We start from the raw sequence: 13,016 nt of genomic DNA, 5'->3' as shown, positions 1-13,016 counted from the left end.
ATTAACTCAGGCAGCTGTGGTGCCACTACCTCAAACCTGCACAAAAAGGAAAGCAGTCTACAATTACATGTGGAGGGACTCAAAGGCCCACTTCCCGAGGTGAAAATGATAAGCTGCTATGGAAAGGAGTTTCTTTGTTTCATTTGTTTTTCGATACGGGTTTCTCTGCTGACCAGGGTGGCCTCAAACTCATGAGATCCAACTGCCTCTGCCTCCCGAGTGCTGGGGTTGAAGGGTGTGCACTGCCCAGCCAAGGGGTTTTCTTTAAGGCTATGGTCCCTGATTAGTTCAACCATGCTCGAGTGAATGGGTATGTGGGTAGCACAAACTGGACATGAAGTTGGAAGGAATGTAAGGGGTATGGAGTATCATGCAAAGACTTAAGGGAGGTGGAAACAAATCACAAAATAAACTATATTTATATATGAAATTATCAATTTTAATAAAAGTATATTTTAAACATATAATAAGTAGGAGGCTAGAGAGACGGCTGAGACATTAAGAGCACTGGCTGCTCTTCTGAGCATCATGGTTCTAGAGTCTCCCCCATTGCAGCCTCACAAGTACCTATTGCGACTCGAGTTACTGGAGATCCAGTGCCCTCTTCTGGCCTCTGTGGGCATCAGGCACCCACAGGTACATGGACAAACATACAGGCAAAACACCCATACACATACAAATAAGTTAATTAAATTTTAAAGTCACACTATATAACTAAAACAAAACCAACCCAGTGTGAGTGATGAGCTATCCCCTAAGAAGCCTGGGCATTGGAGGGGCAAAACAAGAAAACCAAAAGCACTCGATCTTGTTTTCATAAAGAAATAATTATATATATATATATATATATATATATTTTTTTTACAGAGTCACTTTTCTCTCAAGCGGAGCTGCAGCCCACAAGATGGGACAGACAGCGTGTCCTGATTAAATGTGATGAGAGGTGAGCAACGAATCTGCATCACTGTCCATTAACCATTTTAAAATGCCCCACAGGTACCTCTTTGTCTGAAACAGGTGATGACTATTGGAGCAGCAATCTTGCTTCAGTCTAAGACACAACCATACACTGTTTCTCTGGCGCACCAGACTTGCTCAGAGTCTCCAGATGCTGTTCCCTTGGAAACCATGGAGCCTTTTACAATTAGTGAATGAATTGGAACCTTTGTTAAATCAATCAAAGCTCTCCTCAGTAGCTGGTGTAGAGGGGCGTTTGTCACCTAGGCACATTAGCAACAGAAGCGATTGAAGCAGTGATTGATGATGAGGTGAACTGGGCAGCACGGGATTATGTAAACTTGCTGAGAAATAAATGATGCCCTACCAGCTCGACAGCTTTGGGCAACAGCAAAGAGGTCCTCTTAGGGAAACTGTCTTAATTATTACCGAGAAATCACAGCTTTCTAGAAAATAGAGTATGATACCACTGTGGGTAGGTGATAAAAATCATCTTTAGGTTATCCATATGAGGTACTACTGATTAATAGGCCTGGAACTTAAAAAAAATCGGGCCAAATGTTTAAAGTATTAGTAGAATATTCACTAATTTAAAAGCCGGGACAATGAGCCATTTATCAGTCCAAAGAGCTGCCCACCACATGTCACCAGGCTCAAAAAAGCCTGAGAGATATAGAGTGGGAAATGCCAAAGATTAGAAGGCAATTGTGGCATGGTGGGGTGTAGGGGTATACTGTGTGATGCTGAGGGTATGGGAAACTCAGTGGCAGTTGGGAGGAAGCTGGAGTTTTCTAGTGGAGGGCTGTTATATGGGGCGGGGGACAGGGTTGTTACACAAGACAGGTACAGCCACAAAAGGAGTAGGCTGGAACATGTCATAGGATACAAGGAATTGGGGCCTGGTCAGAGAACGAAAGAAATTAGGTAAAATATGTTTAGCCACGTGGATGTGAAAAGGTCTAAAAACCCCAGGACAGATTGACAGCTGCATTGACCTCTAAGTGGTGAGATTAATGATTGTCACCAGTTTATTTGCCAATTTTATTTTTTTGCAATGAATATTTTTATTTTATAAAGGGAGGGAGGCACAGTAGTGCTTGACTGTAACCTCCTCATTCCAATAGTTTGAGGCAGGAGGATTTCAGCTTCAGACCGTTAGGCTACATATAAAGACCTCATTTTAAACAAATGAGAAGAGGGACAAAGCTGGAGATGGAAATGGAGAGGGAAAGAGAGGGAACAGAGAGACAAAGAGAGAAGAAATATATGTATTTTTCCTTTGGTGGGGGAGGAGGCTGAAGCTATCACTGACCTGGATAGTCAACCAAATTAGCAACTTACGAAAATGCTTCTCTCCAAACCGCCGGTATTGAAACCACCCTCCAGGAGGTGGGGGGTTTGAGGGGGGGCAGGAAGGGATTCTAACAAAAAGAAAGGCGAAAGTGATGAAGAGCTTGAAACAAAGCAAACATTTCTCAGTAGAGACCTGTCATTCCCCTTATTATTGGGTGCATAAGAACCCAAGATTTGAAGAGAAACAGGCAGAAAGAGGCATCGGTTTCTCATATTTGCTGCTTTATGTATTTCTAGAATATCTAGAATAAACTGCCAAAGGGAAGTGTGTTTCTGAATAGAAAGCAATGAATAGAGTTAAATTTAATATTTTTATGAATATGCAGCTAATCTAAGTAAGAAACCAAGAATTTAGAATGGATCACTCAGGCAGACACTGGGCTTCTAGCCTACTTAGTCATCAGCCTAGTTAACAGATGCCCCAACATAGGATCCCAGCGGGATAACAGGTGACCTGTGACAGCATAGGGAGCTCTGAACTCCACTCATTAAGGCATCAGTATTGCTGTTGCTGCTGCTGCTGCTGCTGCTCCTTCAGTGGAATCGAGTGTGACCATGGAAGTGGACTTGGTGGGGTGACTGCAGCAAGGGTTCAGCCACATGATGGCAGATTAATCAGAAGGGAGGGGGTGGGCATGGAAGAAAACAGAGCAAGAACAGAGAGAGGGACAGGAAGCAGAAGAAGGGGCAACAGACAGGATTTCCAGTGCAGGGGCCCCCAAAGGGTGACTTGGCCAGCAAGAAGCAGAGAAAAGTGCAGGGAGGAAAGAATGCTGGGAAGGAACCCCAGAGAGATGCAGAATCACTAACTGGCAAGACATCCCTTAATTTTAAAATTATTTTTTTTAATTTCTAATATTTTAGAAAGACTGAATGTAACAAGTCTTCTCTGTGTGTGCCAGCCAACTTCCAAATTAATGATATGGAGATGTTTTTATCAATTATGAAAATTCAGCCTATAGTTTAGGTTGTTCTTCGTCACCTCTTATAACTTCCCATTTAACCCATTTTTATTAATCTACATTTTACCATGCATCAATTTACCTTTCATTCTGTAAGTCCAACTCCCCCATGACTCATTGGCATCTCTCCCCTGTGCCTTGGTTGTGTTCCTACCTCCTCTCTTTTCCCTAAAGTCCTGCCTATACCTTCTGTCCTACTGGCCATCAGCTCTTTATTAAACCAATCACAGCAATATAGCTTCATATAGTGTACAAATTTCCCACACCTGAACAGGGCCATGTGGTTTTGCCCGAAGAACTTCAATGCTGGCTGCCCCCCCCATGTCTGTCGCAGGGAAGCACTGAGGGTGAGGAGTCATCGAACAGTGGGGACCTAGGACCTTTTTCTCTTTATGCTCATGAGCCTTGAAGAAGGGAAGAAAGGAAGAAAGGGAGAAAGAAGAAAGAAAGAGAAAGAAAGAAAGAAAGAGAAGGAAGGAAGGAAGGAAAGGAGGAAGAAAAGGAAGGAAAGGAAGAAAGGAGAGGGGGAACAATATGAAAAGAGGAAACAAATTCCCTGTTTCTCCAGGAAAGAAAAAAGGAAAAGAAACATTAGGAAAAAAAGAAACCTGGGGAAGGGGGCGTGGAAGGTTTATGAAGTGGAGGCAAACCAAAGAGGAAACTGTAGAATAAAGAATGCATTATAATTTTACCACCAAAATCAGTACTTGCTTACTTGGGAGGGGAGAGAAAGAGAGAGAGAGAGAGATAATAAAGAAAAATTTCCACCTTAGCTTTTATAAATCCCTGGAGGGCAATCAGCATGGGAAGTTCTTTTCTAAACATTTGGGTTGGTTCTTTCTTTTGCTTTTTTCCCCTTCTCTTTGTCTATTTGTGATTTCGTTTTCTTTTTCTAACTAGATATGTGTTATGGGTACTTTCCCAATACCTGGACCCAGAGCAGCATCAGTCCCAAAATAACACACAGAGACACTGTATTAATTATGAAACTATTCTACTTACAAGTGTTTCTTATTAGCTAGCTTTGTCTTTAATATTAACTTATAATCACTCACTAATATATGTATTTCTACGTGATCTTATCTTACGGAGAACATAGACTTTCTCCTCCCTTCCCAAGATCACATTGAGACTCCACTACATTTCCCAGAATCCTCCCCTCTCGTCCCACCTATCTTGTCTTCCCATTTGTTAACAGTGCTTTATTCATTAACCAGTAAGAGAAACATATTTATAAAATGATATCTCCCATCATCTCCTCTTTTCTGTCTAAAAAAAAGAAAAGGGTTTAACTTTAACATAGTAAAATATATAACAAAATCATTATCAAATAAGAACTATTTAACAATATTTAGTCCATTAACATTAGAAGATTTAAAGAAAATATTTCATCATCTATCCTATCTTTGTGAGTCTAAAGTCTTATATGTAACTTATCTTTAATCCTAACTAAGGAAAACTATAGCTCATAACTATCTGTCTTCAACTCCATCAAAGACCACAGAAGGATAATATATAAGAGATGACAGAGACAACTCGCTGCCTGGTCAGTCACCCAAAGTTCTTCTGTAATGTTCCATCTTCAGCCTATAGGTCATGGTGTGTCTGGCAGACTCGCAGCAAAGCAGAAAGCTTAAGCTGTCCATCTGTATTGGCCATTTGTCAGTCACTTTTTCTCTGTGTCCTGCAGACTGTCTGGCAGACTCTTCTATGAAGCAGGAACCCCTCAACACTGTTCATCTTTATCAGCAGTCACTTCCCTGTGTGGGACCTGCATGTCCAATTTATACAACATAAAGTCAAACAGTCCAGACAAGAGCCTTTTCTTGCCCAAATGGCTATGGCTAGTCTTGCCATATTGGAAGTAAACTCCCATGGGAGTTTCTTGATAATCCATCTTTCTTTGTGTCGTAGGTGGTGTTGCCAGGAGCAGTTATATCTAACTGTCAAGAAAATCCTTAGGGCTGGAGAGTGGCTCAGCCGTTAAAGGCTAAGCTCACAGCCAAAAATATAAGAAAAATAAACCATTTTAAATGCCATATTCTGAAAGGTTTGAAAAATACCTATCAATTTAAAATATATCTCTATATATTTGACTATCTATAATTTGTACTTAATTATACATTATATTTTTAAATGAGCTATAAAGCACAATACTTAAACAAGAGTAGTAATGCATATCACAAAATTGACCTTAGAATTGGTATAAATAAATGAAAATTCATTTCCAAACAAAGCATTCATTTCTATACCATAATCCCCTTTTTTACCTTTAAAAGAAATTTGTTGTAGCTATTAATCATTTATAATCAACACCATTTAGGTGAAAACAAACATTTATAGACAAACTGTTTCTGCTGGTTGAGAATGCTATAATACCATAGGAGTCCTAAGAAGATGCAGAAATCCTAGCTGTGGTCTGCAAGGCTACCTTGTCCCAACTGTTTTGAATGTTGGATCACCTGGGACACTGTTTCAGGGGGTCTTGTGTGATCAAAACATGTTAGTCTGGAAGAAATCCACAGATTTTAATTTTTTGTGGAAACAAAAATAAATTCTTTCCCCAGTAACCTGTCCTTGGACTTAAGTGTAGAGTCAAAGCATTTTTAAAATATATAAATTGGATGAATTCAGCAGCATTGATAATCAAGTTGTTCCTTTCTTAGTAATTGAGTAATTCGAAGACAAGCATCAGTATCCAGATTCTCTGTGTATTTTCCATCTTTACTTGACTTTTTTTTTTTATTATTGCTTCTTTTTTATTTTTTTCTTTGCTTGTTTTTGTTTTTGCTTTTGTTTTGTTTTGCTTTGTTTTATTTGAGACAGGGGTTACTCTAAATAAGTTTTGCCTATCCTGGAATTCACTCTGTATACCAAGTTCCCTTTGAAATCTCGAGATTTAATTACCTCTGCCTCCTAAGTGCTAGGAGTTAAAGCACACCCAGCTACTCTCATTTTATTTATTTTTTAAGCCACTTTATCCTGTTTATTTTTCTCTCCCAGCCTATGTATATTTTAAACACGCTTTAAGCCTTTAAAGGTTGTTCTTTACCTTAATCTGTCTTTAGATGTAAATCTTAATCTTTTTCTGGTCCAGAGTCTTTTATCTGCTAAGTAACAACATTGCTTTTCCAATATGGCAGGGGTATGTTTACCACCAGCAGTGAGAGCTGTTTTTGTCAGTTTTTAGCTAATAAATATGTAAATGTTAGTAACATTAACTTAAATATTATAAAATAATTGGACTGTCTTTTCAGTGAGTATATGTAGTAAGGATGCTGTGTGTCCGGCCGCATTCAGCAACATCCATTTAATTTTTTTTTCTGTACTTATTTATTTATTTATTTATTTTTTGTTTGTTTGTTGGTTGTTTATTTATTTATTTATACATATCGATTCCAGTTCCTTTTTCCTCCCTCTCTTCCTCCTCCCCCCCATTTTAATTCTTATCTAAGATTGTTTGATGGTTTGCAAGATGAGTCATTTTGTTAACTCCATCCTCTCTTATTTATTTGTTGATTCTGCATCTATCAGTGGGTGGGGTAGGCTTTTCTGTATCTTTGTGTCTCTTTATTCTTTCTCTTCCTCTATCACTGAATGGATTCATAGGTCCTTTCAGAAACTAATTCTACCATTACCCTCTCCCACTCCACTTTCGCCTCTCTCTTTCTTTTCTCCATCTTTTTTTTCTTTTCCCTTCAGACTTACCTTTCCATTATCTAAATTTCTAGTAATTTTCTGTGACTGTGTAGGGGATAAATCTGCAGAGACACATGATGCCAACTTGGACAGTGGTCACTGACTGCACCCAGCTGAGCGACAAGAATTCTCTAAAAGCTACTCTGACTAATGTTGTTAGAACACAAATTAACTACTAGTGTTTTGTACACATTTTCACTGTTTTAAAAACACTCCCCTACTTTAGAGATTATAGCTTCCTATGATTGTTAGAGTACCATACTTTGTCAGACAGTTTACTGAAACAACTGAAAGTGTAAATAATCTGAGATCATTAAACTCTTTTGTTAAATTAACTGAATTGTGGCCAGTACTACAACTGAGAATGCTAATGGCCTCCTTGAGGTTTCAGGGGAGCAGCTGGGGGCACAGTAACAGGACACACTATACAAGAGACACTGAACCAGTTGTTAGAGAGCAAAGCTGGAAAGTCTAAGCATCCAATTTCCTCTGGGTTTCTATGCAGAGGCTCAGGGGATACTTGTGATAGCCTATATGAGGAAATTACAAAAAGAGTAATAGCAAACTCATTGCTTATTGCATGTAGCTTGGTCTACCTGCTGTGCCTAGCGACCCAATTAATACAGCAATTAGAAACACAAAGGGGTATATTACCTCAAGTGTATCCCTGCTGATACAGTGCATTATGATTTGTTACTGAAGAAGCAACAACTTCAAATAGTACAGTGAGGTTTCCTTTCTCATTTAGCTTTTAACATATCCACACTCGTCCAAGGTCACATAGTTTGGTAAGTGAAGAGTTGAGTCTCAGCCTCAGAAGGGAACTACCAACTTTCAGCAGTTAAAATGACTACTTTCTCTCCAATCACTGTTATCATCAAATGCATAGCGCCATATTAACTTCATGATGGTACACCTCAGCATCACACACTCACATTTTTAACCATTGTAATGAAAACTGAAATATTCCCATCAGACTAGCTAACACCACCCTCTTCCCATGCCCGTCAATCACTGCTCATTATGTATTCTCCATGAATTTGGCCACTTTGGGTCTCACTCATGAAAACATGATACACAATGACTTTTTGTGAGAAGTCTTGGCAAGATGTCATAAAACTTTGTCCAAATGTTTATACCTGGAATTCCTTCTTTTTCAGGAGTAACAGCCCATGTGTACATGTGTTACTATTTTTGATTCATTTCCAGTTTAGTGTGTATAGATCTATTAGTTCATTAGTTTTAACTACTGGCTTGTTGTGTCTTACTCCCTTTACTTGCCTTCTGTCCCTGGTTAGGACTTACAGGACTTCTATTAGGAGTGACAAGACATGTCATCCTTTCTTGTTTCTAATCTTAAGCTTAAAGTTTTTTGGCACTCAGTATGATGTGCTAACTGTGGAGTTTTTCTATGTGGCTTCAACTGTTTTTCCATACACTTTTTTTCATACCAGAATCATTGGGTTTTTATTGTGTGAGTGTTATCAGCGTTCACTCTTTTGACTTTTTGAGGGCCTGCCTCCCAGCTCATAAATGATCACACACAATTTAGTTATGAAATACCTGGACTTAGCAGGCTAATTTCTAGCTAGCTTTCCTAACTTAAATTATCCCTTTTGTGTTTGGGCTTTTCCTTTCCCTATCTCTGTATCCTTACTTTCATTCTTCCTCAGGAGCTGGATGGTGGCTGGGTGCCTGGGTGGCTGGGTGCCTGGGTGGCTGGGTGGCTGGGTGGCTGGGTGGCTGGGTGGCTGGGTGGCTGGGTGCCTGAGTGCCTGAGTGGCTGGGTGCCTGGGTGCCTGGCCTCTGATGTCCTCTCTCGCCTTGTTCGTCTTTGCTCTTCCTATTTATGCTCTCTGCCTGCTATCCCCACCTATCTTTGCTCCTGCCTTGCTATTGGCTATTCAACTCTTTATTAGAATCTCCAGGTGTTTTAGAGCAGGCAAGGAATCACAGCCTTCACAGGGTTAAGCAAGTTCTGAATAAACAAAAGTCACACACCTTAAAATAATATTCCACCACAGTGTGGGGATGGTGACACTTGTCAAATGCTGTTTCTGCAACTATGGAATAGTCATGTTTTGTCTTCCATTCAGTTGATATGTCTACTGTGCTTTCTTATTTGCATATGTTGATGCATCACATTTGGCTATGGTGTTGGATCCTTTTGAAATACTGTCTGTTAAACTTACTGGTGTTCCCTTGAAGATCCTTGCATCTGTCATTATCCTGCTTGTTTCTTTCAGGTGCAGGTCTTTTCCTTATTTCCATGTCTAGGTAATGGCAGAAAAAGTTTAGAATAATATTCATCCCTTGTCCTTTATACAGACAATTGTAGAAAGTAGCAGTGATCCCTATTTAAATGTTTAATGAAATGCACTAGTAAAGCCAGTAAGTTCTGTGGTGGGGGTGGTAATGGTAAATTTTTTAAATGCGATTCAATCTCTATACTTGTTAATGCTTAGACTTTCTATTATCTAGAAACTAATGTTTTTAGAAAAAAATTAAAAAGTGTTATTGTTTCTTGCTAACAAGTGTCTAAGTGCTATTTTGGTATAATACTGACATTTATTTTGAAATAAATGATTTCAATTGTGACAAATAGTACCTACTTTTCTTAAACTACTGGAATTTCTTCTTTTTCTCTTGCACTCTCTCAGACTCTTCTCTTCTTCTCTTTCTTCCATTCTTCCTCTTCTAGAATATATTTATTGATTGTTAAAATGCATTTCGTAACTGGTGTGCTGCTGCATGTTGTAATGCCAGTACTTGGGAAACTAAGGCAGGAGTATCATTTTTGTATTTTATAGTGTTTATGCCTCCTACTCAGTTTGGTCCTCATAGAAAATTAACAAGGCAAGAACTACTATTTTATAAATAGACAAAGGAAAAACTTAACTCTTCTAATACAGCTAGTTACCTTAAATCTGGGACAGTATCCAATTACCTCATATTTATCTGTCTCTTCCTCATCCAAAAATAAGCAGTGATAATTCTCTTGAATTGTTGTCGGAGTCAGGGACCATGTGAAAAAGCATGGTGTAGTAAACATTTGTAAGCTGGACCACTCATGCTCACTGCCAGAGGCATTGCAACATTAGTAATGGTTTTCATGAGTCCTCTCTTTGCATATGAATGGTCACGACAAAGCCATGTCCTTTCCCTAATAATTTAGGAAAACCCTGTGAAGCTTTTCCATTTCTGAAGGACTATAAGCAAGGTCAGTCAATAACTCAGCTCTCTATGACCATCTAGAAACTAATGCATAGAAATACACCCTCTCTATTAATGGGCTCTGTGCAGGAGGATATCCCTTGACTTAGGTTCATGGATGTGCAGGGATGAACCATAGCCCAAAATCCATGATGTAGACTAAAAGTCTTAACACAAAGACTTTTCCAACCTACTAGCATCTTGCTGGGGTTTGTACAGCAACTTTGTATGACTTTTTAAAACTATATCACATACCAAAAAATTTCAATACAAAATCATCCTACAAACCCTCAGCTTGGTTCAACAGCCTTCCCCCAGTTATCAGTATATTCTACCACACTGACACTCAGACCATATCATAATGGTACTGGTGGTTACTTTGAGGTTACAGACAGCTGGATGAGTAAATGTAAAGACATACATTATGCTATAAGGATCCTGGTAGGCCAGGCATAAAGGATGAAAATCTACCATACAGAGCATTTCCAGAAAGGCTGGGACAGACAGCTACAAATCCTCAGAAAAGCATTGCTGGTGGCCCCACCACATGTGGGCAGGCAGAGGCTGTCTGTGTTACATCTGGAGCCCCTTCTACTTACTGCCTGATAGCCATACAGACTCTGAACTAGGCTCATATGAGAAGTCTTTAGCTAGCTTGTTACTTTATTACAATGCTACCCAGGATAAATGTACATTTCTAAAAAGCATTACTACTCTATATGTGACACAGGTCTACCTCCATCATAATCATCTCAGTGTATCTTAAAAATGCAGCTTTCTATAACCTGTCTACCTATTGTTTCTCTCCCATGATAGCATGAGAGAAGACCTGGCACACCAGATCATAAAAACAATATCTGTACATTGTAAGTGCTTAAGATATTTATTCAATAACTTCATTCTTCAACTCTATACTGACTATTAAATCAAAATCATAAGAATGAAGTCAAGAATTCACATTTAAAAGTAGTACTTTAATGATTCTTAGTCATGTTAAATATTAGGCATTTGTATCCCAAAGTAATTCAGTGAATTCTAGGATCTTAAAATGGAAGGTTTTCACACTAGTCTTGTTCAGACATCCATATTGTTGAGATCTCATGGGTGCATTTCCCTGACAGGTCTAAAGGATACTATCTAGTAACATTATCTTGAGCTTCTTCCCTGACAATCTTTCTTACTCCTCTTCTGAGATTTTCCTGGAGCCTTGGGTGTGGGGTTGCATTGCAGGTGTATTAGATGGGTTGGGCATCCCACTATCACTTACTCTCTGTATTTTGACCAGTTGTAGATCTCATTAATAGTTCCATCTCTTGCAAAAATAAACTTCTTTGATGAGTGGGCACTAAATGGGCTCAAGAGGTTATCTGTACTATGTGTGCATATTAATAAAGAAAGATCTTGAATTTAGGGGTATAGGAGACAACACTGGAGGGTTAGAGGGGCGGAGGGGAGAAGTACTATAGTTACAGTGCCTATGTATGAAGTTCTCAAAACAAATGAAATTAATAAAAGTGATGTATGATTTTGTGTCTAGACTCATGCTGTCTGTCAGATGGTTTATTAGTATTCTCAGAGTATACTATAAAAAAATAAAATAGGAAGTGGATTCTGCATTCACTGCTGTTTCCCAAGCAGGTTTAGTTATTAACAGATTCCCGAAAGCAGTATGTTATCATCAGAAGTATAACTTTCTTCAGTTTTTCTTCAGAGGTTTGGCCACTAAATACTACCCAGCCATTCCCAGTAGATGCTCCCACAACCATTCCCTTTAGGCAGCACAAAATGGGATTGGTGAGTTAGAAAAAAAATGGGAGAGCACTGGGGGTTTGGGAGGGAAAAGTGGTTATGGTGAAGAGGAGAAAATGGAAGGGTGATGATGAAGGTCAATTTGATCAAAATACATTAAATGTATGTTTACTATTCTCAAACAATCAAAAAATAATCTAACCTTTCCAAATAGCCTCACTAAGTGTGGTTCCTTTAAGTTTGATGCTATTTTAGTTGCAGTCCACCCATGGCAGCCATTTGTGCAGGTGGTCTTTTCCCCTCTCAGACCTCCTCCTCATTTGATAAGTGAAATGAGGAGATAGAACCAGTCCTTCGGGTCATTCTCAGTTCTAATGTGCCCAACTCTTGGGTTGCTCAGTAGGCAGTGGTGTAAGAGGTACAGGTTTTGCTCTGCCTACACTTAGCGGTCTTGTCCTATATGCCTCTGCTTAAAAAGAAATATTAGAACTCTGTATTTGATATAATCATGTTGGCAGTTACTAGTTTTGTATTGGCTGGCTGCCTTAATTATTATTTGTTTGTGTTAATTTATGTATGTCCAATGTTCTTCTTACCGGGAGCCGGCTGCACTTGTGCAAAATGTTATCTCTCAGGCTCTCAATCTTGACTCCTCATTACTTATTTATATTTTCTCCTTGTCTCTGTCCATCCTATCTTCCCTTTACTATTGGCCAACAGTGCTTTATTATTAACTTTTAATTGTAAAACATGTACGGAATGACATCTCCAAACACAGTAGGTGGTTTATATGCCAACAAAATACCCACTTATGTAATTTGTGATGAGCAAATAGTGATTTCAAGTGCATCTTGTCACCTTTTTCCAATTGGGCTTGACTATGAAATTGTCCAGATGCATAACCAGTTTCAGAGGTTTCTTTGAAGGTTCCATGCCACCTGCAGATGCATAATAGGTTTTTTTGTACTTAAAACTTTCTGTAAGAAATACATTGCCAAACTTTCCTCTGAAGTTCAAAGTTCCTTGAGAACAGGAATTGGAATAGTCTGTGGTCCAGGACACAGCTCCATCAATGCTGGGTCA

General features: G+C 39.0%; 1 pseudogene; it reads left to right on the top strand.

Annotated features, from left to right (window-relative positions):
• Positions 1-528: 528 nt before the first annotated feature.
• LOC127214109 (glutamate decarboxylase 2-like) overlaps positions 529-13,016 on the top strand; it is a 29,553-nt pseudogene continuing 17,065 nt past the window's right edge.

This window comes from Phodopus roborovskii, unplaced genomic scaffold (genome assembly GCF_943737965.1).
Source record: "Phodopus roborovskii unplaced genomic scaffold, PHOROB, whole genome shotgun sequence".
NCBI classification, from domain to species: domain Eukaryota; kingdom Metazoa; phylum Chordata; class Mammalia; order Rodentia; family Cricetidae; genus Phodopus; species Phodopus roborovskii.
The sequence above is the reverse complement of the archived record's forward strand: the minus strand, read 5'-3'. Positions and strand labels throughout refer to the sequence as shown.